Genomic DNA, 6,783 nt, shown 5'->3' on the forward strand with positions numbered 1-6,783 from the left:
GTCATCTTATTAGTGACGCGATGATAAAGTGGCAAACATATTCCATGTATAAATATTCCTATGGTATTAAAATTCAAGTAAAGAGGACATATATAAAAGTTTGTATATATGGTTCATTCAATGGTAGCAGCGGTTGGTTGGTTGGTGTCTGCTCCTCTTATTGTTCAAAACTTATGTTATGGTAGCAAGTCTATATCGTCATATTATTAGTGACGCGAAAAAGTAGTGGCAAAACATATTCCATGTATAAATAAATATTCCTATGGTATTGAAATTCAAGTAAAGAGGCCATTCAAGTAAAGAGGACTTATATAAATATAAGTATATATAATGGTAGCAGCGCGGTTGGTTGGTTGGTGTGTCTGCTCCTCTTATTGTTCAAAACTTATGTTATGGTAGCAAGACTGTATCGTCATATTATTAGTGACGCGAAAAAGTAGTGGCAAAACATATTCCATGTATAAATATTCCTATGGTATTGAAATTCAACTAAAGAGGACATATAAAATTACTATCAATGGTAGCAGTGGTTGGTTGGTTGGTGGTTGGTTGGCGGCTGCTCCTATTATTGTTCAAGACTTATGTTATGGTAGCAAGTCTGTATCGTCATATTAATTATTAGTGACGCGAAAAAGTAGTGGAAATCATATTCCATGTATAAATAGATTCCTATGGTAATGAAATTTTCAAGTAAAGAGAGGACCATTCAAGTAAGAGGACATATAAAAAGTAAGTATATGTTCCTCCAATGGTAGCAGTGGTTGGTTGGTTGGCGGCTGATCCTCTTATTGTTCAAAACTTATTTTATCAATATGAGTTTGGCAATACAATAAAGAAGACCAATCTAATCCATATAAAACTAAATGTATTATATGGATATGCTTAGGAAACCCATATATTCATAAAAAAAAATTATGTATAGAAAATTATACATATATCTTTTATATAAATGAATCGTATGGATATCGCCTTATGGTAGGTATAATAACTTTTTAAGGCATAATAATGTATAATATAGAAAATATACATTGAAATATAAATGCATTTTTATAGATATGGCGGCATATAAGTGCCATATACACAAGAATAAATAATAGAATTTACCAATATATAATTAAAATGAGATATATAAACCTAGTGAGGGGCTGCACTAGTATATGAATCGTATGGATATGGCTTATAGGTATAATACCTATAAGGCATAATAATGTATAATATAATAAATATAAATTAAGATATGAATGAATTATATAAATATGGCATAGAAATGCCATATACATAAGAATAAATGGTAGAATTTACCCATATATCACTGAAACACGATATATAAACCTAATGATAGCTGGCACTAGTACTGTAAACATGCACGCAATAGTGCGTGGGGTAAAAAACTACTATAGGGAGGTGGTCGTTGGCGGGCCCCTCCTCGTATTGGTCAAAACTTATGTTATGCATATGAATTTGTCAATACTATATAGAACGCCAAGCATATCCATATAAACTATGGATATGCATAGAAATCCATACAAAAGTAAAAAAAAATTATGTATAGAAAAATATACATATATTTATATAAGTGAATCGTATGGATATGGCTTATAGGTATAATACCTATAAGGCATAATAATGTATAACAAGTAAATATACATTGAAATGTGAATGCATTGTATGGATATGGCATATAAATGCCATATATATAGAAATAAATTGTATATCAATGATATAACAATTATAAACCTAGTGAGGGGCGGCACTAGTGAATGAATCGTATGGATATGGCTTATAGGTATAATACCTATAAGGCATAATAATGTATAATATAATAAATATACATTAAGATATGAATGGATTGTATAAATATGGCATAGAAATGCCATATACATAAGAATAAATGGTAGAATTTACCCATATATCACTGAAACACGATATATAAACCTAGTGATAGCTGGCACTAGTACTGTAAACAGGCACGCAATAGTGCGTGGGGTAAAAAACTACTATAGGGAGGTGGTCGTTGGCGGGCCCCTCCTCGTATTGGTCAAAACTTATGTTATGCATATGAATTTGTCAATACTATATAGAACGCCAAGCATATCCATATAAACTATGGATATGCATAGAAATCCATACAAAAGTAAAAAAAAATTATGTATAGAAAAATATACATATATTTATATAAGTGAATCGTATGGATATGGCTTATAGGTATAATACCTATAAGGCATAATAATGTATAACAAGTAAATATACATTGAAATGTGAATGCATTGTATGGATATGGCATATAAATGCCATATATATAGAAATAAATTGTATATCAATGATATAACAATTATAAACCTAGTGAGGGGCGGCACTAGTGAATGAATCGTATGGATATGGCTTATAGGTATAATACCTATAAGGCATAATAATGTATAATATAATAAATATACATTAAGATATGAATGGATTGTATAAATATGGCATAGAAATGCCATATACATAAGAATAAATGGTAGAATTTACCCATATATCACTGAAACACGATATATAAACCTAGTGATAGCTGGCACTAGTACTGTAAACAGGCACGCAATAGTGCGTGGGGTAAAAAACTACTATAGGGAGGTGGTCGTTGGCGGGCCCCTCCTCGTATTGGTCAAAACTTATGTTATGCATATGAATTTGTCAATACTATATAGAACGCCAAGCATATCCATATAAACTATGGATATGCATAGAAATCCATACAAAAGTAAAAAAAATTATGTATAGAAAAATATACATATATTTATATAAGTGAATCGTATGGATATGGCTTATAGGTATAATACCTATAAGGCATAATAATGTATAACAAGTAAATATACATTGAAATGTGAATGCATTGTATGGATATGGCATATAAATGCCATATATATAGAAATAAATTGTATATCAATGATATAACAATTATAAACCTAGTGAGGGGCGGCACTAGTGAATGAATCGTATGGATATGGCTTATAGGTATAATACCTATAAGGCATAATAATGTATAATATAATAAATATACATTAAGATATGAATGGATTGTATAAATATGGCATAGAAATGCCATATACATAAGAATAAATGGTAGAATTTACCCATATATCACTGAAACACGATATATAAACCTAGTGATAGCTGGCACTAGTACTGTAAACAGGCACGCAATAGTGCGTGGGGTAAAAAACTACTATAGGGAGGTGGTCGTTGGCGGGCCCCTCCTCGTATTGGTCAAAACTTATGTTATGCATATGAATTTGTCAATACTATATAGAACGCCAAGCATATCCATATAAACTATGGATATGCATAGAAATCCATACAAAAGTAAAAAAAAATTATGTATAGAAAAATATACATATATTTATATAAGTGAATCGTATGGATATGGCTTATAGGTATAATACCTATAAGGCATAATAATGTATAACAAGTAAATATACATTGAAATGTGAATGCATTGTATGGATATGGCATATAAATGCCATATATATAGAAATAAATTGTATATCAATGATATAAAATTATAAACCTAGTGAGGGGCGGCACTAGTGAATGAATCGTATGGATATGGCTTATAGGTATAATACCTATAAGGCATAATAATGTATAATATAATAAATATACATTAAGATATGAATGGATTGTATAAATATGGCATAGAAATGCCATATACATAAGAATAAATGGTAGAATTTACCCATATATCACTGAAACACGATATATAAACCTAGTGATAGCTGGCACTAGTACTGTAAACAGGCACGCAATAGTGCGTGGGGTAAAAAACTACTATAGGGAGGTGGTCGTTGGCGGGCCCCTCCTCGTATTGGTCAAAACTTATGTTATGCATATGAATTTGTCAATACTATATAGAACGCCAAGCATATCCATATAAACTATGGATATGCATAGAAATCCATACAAAAGTAAAAAAAAATTATGTATAGAAAAATATACATATATTTATATAAGTGAATCGTATGGATATGGCTTATAGGTATAATACCTATAAGGCATAATAATGTATAACAAGTAAATATACATTGAAATGTGAATGCATTGTATGGATATGGCATATAAATGCCATATATATAGAAATAAATTGTATATCAATGATATAACAATTATAAACCTAGTGAGGGGCGGCACTAGTGAATGAATCGTATGGATATGGCTTATAGGTATAATACCTATAAGGCATAATAATGTATAATATAATAAATATACATTAAGATATGAATGGATTGTATAAATATGGCATAGAAATGCCATATACATAAGAATAAATGGTAGAATTTACCCATATATCACTGAAACACGATATATAAACCTAGTGATAGCTGGCACTAGTACTGTAAACAGGCACGCAATAGTGCGTGGGGTAAAAAACTACTATAGGGAGGTGGTCGTTGGCGGGCCCCTCCTCGTATTGGTCAAAACTTATGTTATGCATATGAATTTGTCAATACTATATAGAACGCCAAGCATATCCATATAAACTATGGATATGCATAGAAATCCATACAAAAGTAAAAAAAAATTATGTATAGAAAAATATACATATATTTATATAAGTGAATCGTATGGATATGGCTTATAGGTATAATACCTATAAGGCATAATAATGTATAACAAGTAAATATACATTGAAATGTGAATGCATTGTATGGATATGGCATATAAATGCCATATATATAGAAATAAATTGTATATCAATGATATAACAATTATAAACCTAGTGAGGGGCGGCACTAGTGAATGAATCGTATGGATATGGCTTATAGGTATAATACCTATAAGGCATAATAATGTATAATATAATAAATATACATTAAGATATGAATGGATTGTATAAATATGGCATAGAAATGCCATATACATAAGAATAAATGGTAGAATTTACCCATATATCACTGAAACACGATATATAAACCTAGTGATAGCTGGCACTAGTACTGTAAACAGGCACGCAATAGTGCGTGGGGTAAAAAACTACTATAGGGAGGTGGTCGTTGGCGGGCCCCTCCTCGTATTGGTCAAAACTTATGTTATGCATATGAATTTGTCAATACTATATAGAACGCCAAGCATATCCATATAAACTATGGATATGCATAGAAATCCATACAAAAGTAAAAAAAAATTATGTATAGAAAAATATACATATATTTATATAAGTGAATCGTATGGATATGGCTTATAGGTATAATACCTATAAGGCATAATAATGTATAACAAGTAAATATACATTGAAATGTGAATGCATTGTATGGATATGGCATATAAATGCCATATATATAGAAATAAATTGTATATCAATGATATAACAATTATAAACCTAGTGAGGGGCGGCACTAGTGAATGAATCGTATGGATATGGCTTATAGGTATAATACCTATAAGGCATAATAATGTATAATATAATAAATATACATTAAGATATGAATGGATTGTATAAATATGGCATAGAAATGCCATATACATAAGAATAAATGGTAGAATTTACCCATATATCACTGAAACATGATATATAAACCTAGTGATAGCTGGCACTAGTACTGTAAACAGGCACGCAGTAGTGCGTGGGGTAAAAAACTACTATAGGGAGGTGGTCGTTGGCGGGCCCCTCCTCGTATTGGTCAAAACTTATGTTATGCGTAAACATATGATTTTGTCAATACTATAAAGAAAACTTGTTTTGTACATACAAAACTAAATGAATTATATGGATATTGAAAAATAAATGGCATTATATCCATATAATGAAAATATACTTGTATTCTCTTATTATAAGAGAGAATACCGTATAGTTGGTTGGCAAAGACAATTGAAAATACCCGAATTGCAGATGATGGGTTCAAAAACTACTATAGGGTGGTGTAGCAAATAATATGAAGATGATATATCCATATAATGGATATACACTAGTATTCTCTTATTATAATAGAGAATACCATATAAATGGTTGGCAAAGACAATTGAAAATACCCGAATTGAAGTTGACGGGTTCAAAAACTATTATAGGGTGATGTAGCAAATAAAATAATGAAGATATATCCATATAATGGAATTATATGTGTATTCTCTTATTATATGAGAGAGTACCAAACGGTTGATTGGCAAAGACAATTGAAAATACCCGAATTAAAGATATTGGGTCCAAAAACTACTATAGGATGGTCAATGGGCCGGCCATCTACTATTGACGTGACAAAATACTGTCTGTCGGTAGAGAAGATATTAATCCGTCAAATTTGTTTCTTTATTCATTTATGAATATGAGACTTGGCTCCACGGTTAATATTTTAAGCCCAAAGATAATAATGTTGAAACAAAGGCCAAGGTTTCTATTATACATAGAATAACAAATTGTTTCCGAACTTTATCGTTAATCCAAATAAATAATTACAATTGAGGCAGGCTAATAATGATATATATTTTGTATTGATAATCTTGATATATATGTATATTGGTCTGCCATTATCACATACTGAGTTATGTGATAATTCCCTGCGGGGATAAATTAAAAGAGGTGTCCCTATATTAAAAGAAAATAATATATATATATATTATTTTTTCTAACGTACATATCATATATGCGCTCGGTTTTATATTATATATTACCAAAGAGTCTTATATGAATATATACAGATAAATTTTAAATTTATCATCAAAATACAAATGATTTAATTCAATATTTTATATTGGTTAAACAAAAATTGTACATGTGTGGATACAATAATGACGTATGTCGAACAAAAAAGATAT

Source organism: Drosophila subpulchrella, unplaced genomic scaffold (assembly GCF_014743375.2).
Source record: "Drosophila subpulchrella strain 33 F10 #4 breed RU33 unplaced genomic scaffold, RU_Dsub_v1.1 Primary Assembly Seq387, whole genome shotgun sequence".
In the NCBI taxonomy this organism is placed as follows: Eukaryota; Metazoa; Arthropoda; class Insecta; order Diptera; family Drosophilidae; genus Drosophila; species Drosophila subpulchrella.